A 7,147-nucleotide genomic window follows, 5' to 3' on the forward strand; every position below is an offset into this window, starting at 1 on the left:
ACCACTGAAAATGTTTAAACAGTTTAAGGTATGTCTTCTGCATTCTAGATCTTTTACTCCACAAGACGCATATGATCGTCAATCTCACTAATTTGCGACCCACATAAGTTCAGTCAAAGAGGACAGTGAAATATCACGCTAAGTGAAAATCAGAAACTGCATCGTAAATTTTTTTTGTGTTTTTCACTTTCATGAGAAGAGTGAACACTCTTACCTGTGACTTCGTGCCTACTTCTTCCATGGTTATCGAGAATAAGCACAAATCTTTTCAGTCAATTATAACTGATAATTGAGACATTTCTAGACTAGAACACAATCTAATCTTTTGGATGAATGTTCATAGAATGACCGTGCCCAGAAATCCTGAATGAAGCTTTCCCGACCACAACAAGAGAGTTTGAATTAAAAAGGGATTGGAAGAAGGAAGGAAGCGGCCAAAGGGTTTTAAAAGATGGCTTACCCGTTACTGGATCTGTTTGGGTTAAGCGAAAGTGTTCTGACTACGTAACTATTGAACGGGAATCCCCGTGTCTTACATTCTTGTTAACCGCATTCTTGTTAACTTAGTAACGACATAAAAATTTGGCCTGTAGAAAATGACCTTGAACTATTAGCCAACAGGATGAGAGAAAGCCTTTTTGTCCTGTGTAATTGTCACATTTTGCGTCGGGCTTTTAGATAGCTTTTCTGCAAGCTGAAGTTACATGAAGACCATCTCTGCAGAAACATATCAAAACTAGTGGGTAAAATCTGTAATCCTGCGTGGGCATATTACCGATCCTCTGTCTTAGTTCACTTGTCTCTGAACTTAGCACAGTCACTTGAATATTATGGCAGAATTAACAATAGTCATGTAAAATTTGACATCCACTATAAATCAAAAACCAAACTGAAACGTACGTAACTTTGGGAGTGAAATTGCATGTGACATTTATAATATACTACCAAAGTAAGGCCTTGTGCGCTAAGCTGGAAAACCGGACGTGGTGACGCTAACAATTAGGAGTGACACAAACGATACACTTGGTTGATAATCTCACTTACAGAAAAGCGTAAATCACTGACTTCGTCGCTCTGAAGATTATATGATAAATATTATTCCTATAACTCATTTCACTTTAAAAATAAATTACAACTTCTACTAGTTATTTCTGAGTGGACTGTTTTTTTCTTAATCTTTTTTATATCTGCAATGAATATGAAATAAGAGTATAATTATTACTAAATGAACCTTTCATTATAAATCAGTTGACTTGATTTTCCATAAGAAATTTTAAAATCCAAACTTATGTATTTCATCATCTTAGTCTTTGATATTGCCCGTGACGGAGTAGTCAATAGTGCAGATGAACAGTTTACCCTCTTGCGTCATGATTATTTTGCCAGTCGTGTGCTTTGAGCCATGTCAATTTACCAGGTGACCAGCATTACGGTTGCCATGTACTATTTAACCCTTTCCTAAGGCTTGTATGATTATCGACATGTGTTTGCGTGATCTGCGGGTAAACGTGCTTATTGGATTACCCAGCGATGATTCTGCATGCTGTTTATAGCTTATTTCTTTACTTGAGAACGTTGATCGTGCCATGATTGTGCAATGAAGCAATAAAGCTCAGTTTGGCGACAAAAAAGATTTGGGAGGAGCGGGGAGGAGCAGGCTGAGGATTACCATCATATGGGGAAACGGAAATGGGTTAAAACATAGTTTCAGCCGGGCAGGTCCTGATTTACATTCCTCAGGAGATTTCATTCCTTGCAGCATGTTGTCGTAAACGGACACCATTCCAGATGTTGTTACAACAGGGAAGCTAAAAGGAAGTTAAAAATCACGGTATATCGAGTTTTTCTGGAGTCGTTAGGACTTTGCTACTAATTAGAAGGAAACCTCAAAAAAGTTTTGAGCGTTCAGGCAACTACAGCTGCGAAGGACACTACGGCAATCAAATGCTATAGAGACACGACTAAACAGAAAGGGAACAAGGATGATCAAGAATGGAGAGGATTATATAAATAAAAAGACTAAAATCGACAAACTTAAGTGAAAAGTTCACACGTTCAATGCATGACGTAGCTTCATAATCAAATCCGAGAAGAAAAGGCACATCACAGAACAGAGAACAAAATTAGTAAACTAGGATGAATGAAGTGTAACACTGGTGTTCGATTCACTGATGCGTTGTAAGTTTCTTTTCTGTCATCTGCGGTTTGGGCTTTCGATACGGTAATGACAAGCTTGCTCAGTCTCGACATTTTTCCGAAAGGAGTTCGCAATGTGTTCAGTTGTAAAAGGCAGAGTAAAGCTCTTTGAGACCAAGACAAAAAACAGACAAGAAACCAATAACTTAGCGAATGTGTTAAATGACAAGGTCCTCAACAAACAAAAAACACAAGACTAGAGGCTTAAGATAATTATCACCTTGATTATTACTTCCGATCAGGCAGGTAGAGTGCATTCTCACAAGCGATGATGAGATCATTTCACTCAAGTTATTTCTAGATGTAATATAAAAACGCGGAAATAAGTTTCAAAAGTGCAAGACGTAAAAAAATTCTCAAATGACAGAATGTAAAAGAGGAACACGCAAAATTTCATGGTCGTCCCATAAAATACCAATGGTCTACGTTACTCGGATGGAATTTTTCCGGCCTCTTAAATGAACTTCTGTCAACTTGTTTGTCAAGCAAATATAGAACCGATCCTCGCAGTTATGAACAAAACTGAATTATTAGTTAAAAAAGGCTAAATAAATAGGATCGGTTCTATATTCGTTTCTTCAGCCGCAGTGCACACATATGATTTTCTTATGTTTAAAGCCATTGTTTGTCAAGGTTACTATCAACACGGAAAAATGAAAGCTACTTAAATTTGTATTGTCATTTCCTCTTGTTGCATCTCCATGATTCCAAGCGTTTACTTAACTAATTACGTAAAACAGGAAGCCAGTTGTTTTATTTTCTCGTGATAAAAAACAAACAAATGTAACATCCTGTTATTATGTTACGGCCTCGTATGAGCTGATACAATTGGGAAAGTTGCTCTATTTTAGTTAAATTCTGATTTTCTAAAAATGGAATTTTTTTCCATGCACACTGCTTTAAAAAGCTATCCTCTAGCTAAGGTTTTTGCAGTTTTCAAAGTCGCAACTGACAGAGCCCAAAGAAGACGAAGTATTGCTATATGAACCGATCAGAAAAAATGCACTCAAATTTGAAGGTATGTTCTTTATTGCTTCACTGTATGCTTTCTACAAGGTTTCTACTTTTGACTCATAAATATTTTTTGTAACTACTCCGGTATCTATCTAAAAATATTTTTAAGAATTGTGCTAGCAAATAAAGTGTACGAAGGAAACTGAAACTTGAAGCACATTTTCGAAAACAGACCTCCGTCGCAAATCTACTTGCTGCAAATTAGTAAAGCAAACAATTGAGCTATTCATTACAAGCTGTATCATAATAAACTGAAAAGTATTTTATGTAAATATCTTAGATGTCTGACTTCAATGAAAAATATGTTCAAGCTAATTCAGTGTTTTGCGATCATTTCATAGAGTTCTAGTATCCTTTACACGCACCGTAATTTATCATATTTTTGAAATTTTAAGGTTTTAATTCACTATGCAACCACGTCGGCTGTGTGGTAATTTGTTTTAACTGTGCACAAATAACTGCCATTACGATTGACCACTACTAACACCACCACAACCACTGTATCCAGTATTCTAATTTGAAGCATTATACGGGTAAATCAGTTTGAAATACCTCTCTATTTTGGAGCTACAGCTGACTGAATCAAATAACAAAGTAAAAAAAGGGAAGCTGAAAACAAACACGATCATACCTTTGTGAAGGTTAATCAAGACACGTTTCCACCCATTGCTATATTCATAATCTTAAAATCCAGTTATCGTCTTGAAGGATCCATAAGCATCATATTGGTGCTTATGGAGATGAAGTATACATTTATCGTCAAGTTTTCTTTAGTGATAATGATTTTCCTTTGAATTAAAAATTAGGAAGTCCGTACTTGGTTCCATTAGCGCCATTAGTGAGTAAATATAACTTTGAAGGGGTTAATATTCAGGCATTGCCTCTATCGTTTATTTATTATAACCGAGTTTTTCAGCAAAAACACATTCACTCTTGTTTAAAGCCACGATAATGCAAACTCGATTGAAAATTATCTAGTATGTACTGATTCGTACTAATAAATGGAGCATTTTTTCTCTACTTTGTATGGCAAATATCAGGGGTCAATTTCAAATCAGATTAAGGTTACTTCCCACCTTCAGAGGCCGAAAACTTCGATTTTTTTTCATTTATTTGAATAAACTGAATTCAAACATTCAGCCTAACGTTTCCATAAAAAAAATTGTGACATCTTTTGTGATATCTTTAAAAGCATACGGGTTATTTAAAAAAAACGTATTTTCAAATAAAAGTTAATAAATCAGGAAGGTGCCATAATCTCGGGCCTGGGTGAATCGCCTGAGGGAATTTTCGCGGCAACCGCTTTAGATGGGGCTCGTTTTTCATGTCGTTTCCATATTTTGTTTACATCGCCCATTTACAAAATTCACAACTGGAAGCTTAAGGAAAAAACTTTGCTCGTGGAAAAATCAGAGCAGAAGAAATTCCTTGGTAAAAAAACGAAAAAGATGCCTTGTGAATAAGACTGCGAAGCCATTTTGCTCGTGGTGCTGCATCCGATACCCGATAAATTCAATAGAAGAACCTTTGGTCGTTTCACGCCTTACCGGTTCTTGACACCTTAAAAGAAAATTCGCTTGAATTATATTTTCATCGTAACTGCAGTTATTAAGCGTTCTTCTGATGTATGGTTTGCAAGAATTTTAGTGAAACTAGTGCGCGTACGAATTTTTTCCCCAAGGACATTTGCGAAGGTGGGAAGTAACCTTAAAAGTCTGAACGAAAAGAAAGCTGGACGTTATAGCTGACCGCTTAACTGTACCCGACAAGATAGCTAGTTTTGCTAAATACTCAGGATAGGGTCTCTGTCGTGGATGTTATATTTCATATCTCTATTCATAACGTCTAAGTGGAGGAAGGGGAGACCAACATGTGACCTGTTGCGGGCCAGTTAAGTGGATCAGTCGGTAGTGCTTCTTTCGTGTGGGTTAAAACATTTTTAATTTTATCAGTAACTGATTTACGTGTTGGAAAGTTGATTTCTCCTTTACTTTACGTTTTGTCTTTTAGCTATTTTGTATAGAAATAGTTCTCTGCGTAATCTTGTTTCAAGCCTTCAACTTCACCGCACCCTCTCCTACCATCCGTAAGAAGCTTCAATGGTCTCCACGAGCAGCTCATCATGAAAAGAAATCCATGGACTTTCCAGTCATCGTTAGTGCTAACATTAGCAGCCTGCGGCAGTTGTACAACCATGCGCGCGAAAATAGAGTGCGCCGGGCATTAGGATGTCAGACCGGCAGCACAGTAATGAAACCTTGTGGTACCCGTATGGTTGTGACCGTCACGTGTAGAAAAAAAAGTATAACGTGCATTGGAAGGGGAGTTATTTCGCCAACTTGTATAACTCAAAGTACCTACTATCATGAATGTGGTCGAGTGTTTGATACAGCTTGTTTATGTAAAAGTTAAACAAGAATAAACGGTACTGTCATATATTGTAACAAATACAAATGTTCGTACAAAATCTAAGCATAATAAACACGTCAGTGCGTTCTGGGCGGAAAAATGTTAAACATTACTGCTCTAACTTTTATAGATTTATAGTTGTTATACGACACTTTTAGAAATATACCCTGTGACAGGCTATCTATAAGCTGAGTTAATAAATAAAGTCCACTGCTGTTGGGCAGAAAATGTCAAACATTGTTTCCCTAATGTTGTAGATTTATATTCATTATGTAACATGTGAGATGCGATAGCAAGTTAATAAACGTTTTTAAAAACATCAGGGAATTCTCTGTAGTTTTTTGTTTGTTTGATTTATTTACCTGGGCATATATACATAATAGAAAGTGCATTTTTTCAGGTCTAATTTTCTCTCTGTCCGTACTCGCAAGCAATTTAAGTCTTGCTGCCGATTATAGGGAACTCTTGTGAATTTTGTCCATGACCCGGAGACCTTTGTCATTGGGAATAACAGTATAAAGAGATGTAATATCCATAGTGATTGTTCTGGCCAAGGAAATTAAAGTCACGAAAAATTTCAAGTACGTGATGGCTGTCCTTCATGTAAGATGGTAAAGTTTTGACGATAGGTGCCATAATTTTGTCTAAATAGCTGGAAATGAGTTCGGTGGGACAACTGCAGGCAGAGACGATGGGTTGACCTTGCTTCTCTCCTCTCCTGAATTTTTCCTGAATTTTCCTTTCCTTTTGTCTCCTATCCGTAGCTTGCTCTGCTTTTTTTACCTTCCAATAACTTTCTCTGCGGCATCTCTGTACGTCACCAAGATCTTGTTGTGCTCTTCCTCTGAATCTCCTTGAAACCTGTTCTTCACTTCAATGTTATATCTCCTCCTGATCTCTTCACTTCTTAGCTTACATACGTCAAACCTTACCCTTGCTTTCTTCTTCCCATGTGCCTTTGCCAACTTCATTCTAATTCTGGTTCGCACCAGGTAGTGGTCACTATACGTCTGCTCCTCTCATCACTTTCGTGTCCGGAATCGATGCTCTCATGCATCCATTCACCATGAAATGGTCGCTCTGGTCGACAGTCTTCCCATCTAGCGACTTCCAGGTCAGCTTATGGATCTATTTATGTGGGAAAACTGCTCCAGTTACAACTTATCCATTCGTACGTACCACAGAAGTCACGTAACCTTTCCTCATTGTCATTCATGACTCCAAAACCAAATTTCCCCTGTACCTCCTCTTTATAGCTGTTAATGTTATTACTCCCTATCTTAGCGTTCAGATCTCCCATCACCACACTCATATCATGACTACTGCAACTTCCAAGAGAGTCTTGCAGCTAGTTGTAAAATTCATCCTTTTCCTCATCCGTCATATCTTCCTTGGTGCGTGTGTTTGTATCACCGTTAGCTTTTTGTGTTTTAAGTAGAATCGTATCTTAATGATCCTCTTACTGATTGCATTGCATCCATTCCATAAGGCTCTATTTGCCCTCACACTCATCATGACGGCGACTCCT

The sequence above is a fragment of the Pocillopora verrucosa genome, chromosome 8, assembly GCF_036669915.1.
Source record: "Pocillopora verrucosa isolate sample1 chromosome 8, ASM3666991v2, whole genome shotgun sequence".
Lineage (NCBI taxonomy): Eukaryota > Metazoa > Cnidaria > Anthozoa > Scleractinia > Pocilloporidae > Pocillopora > Pocillopora verrucosa.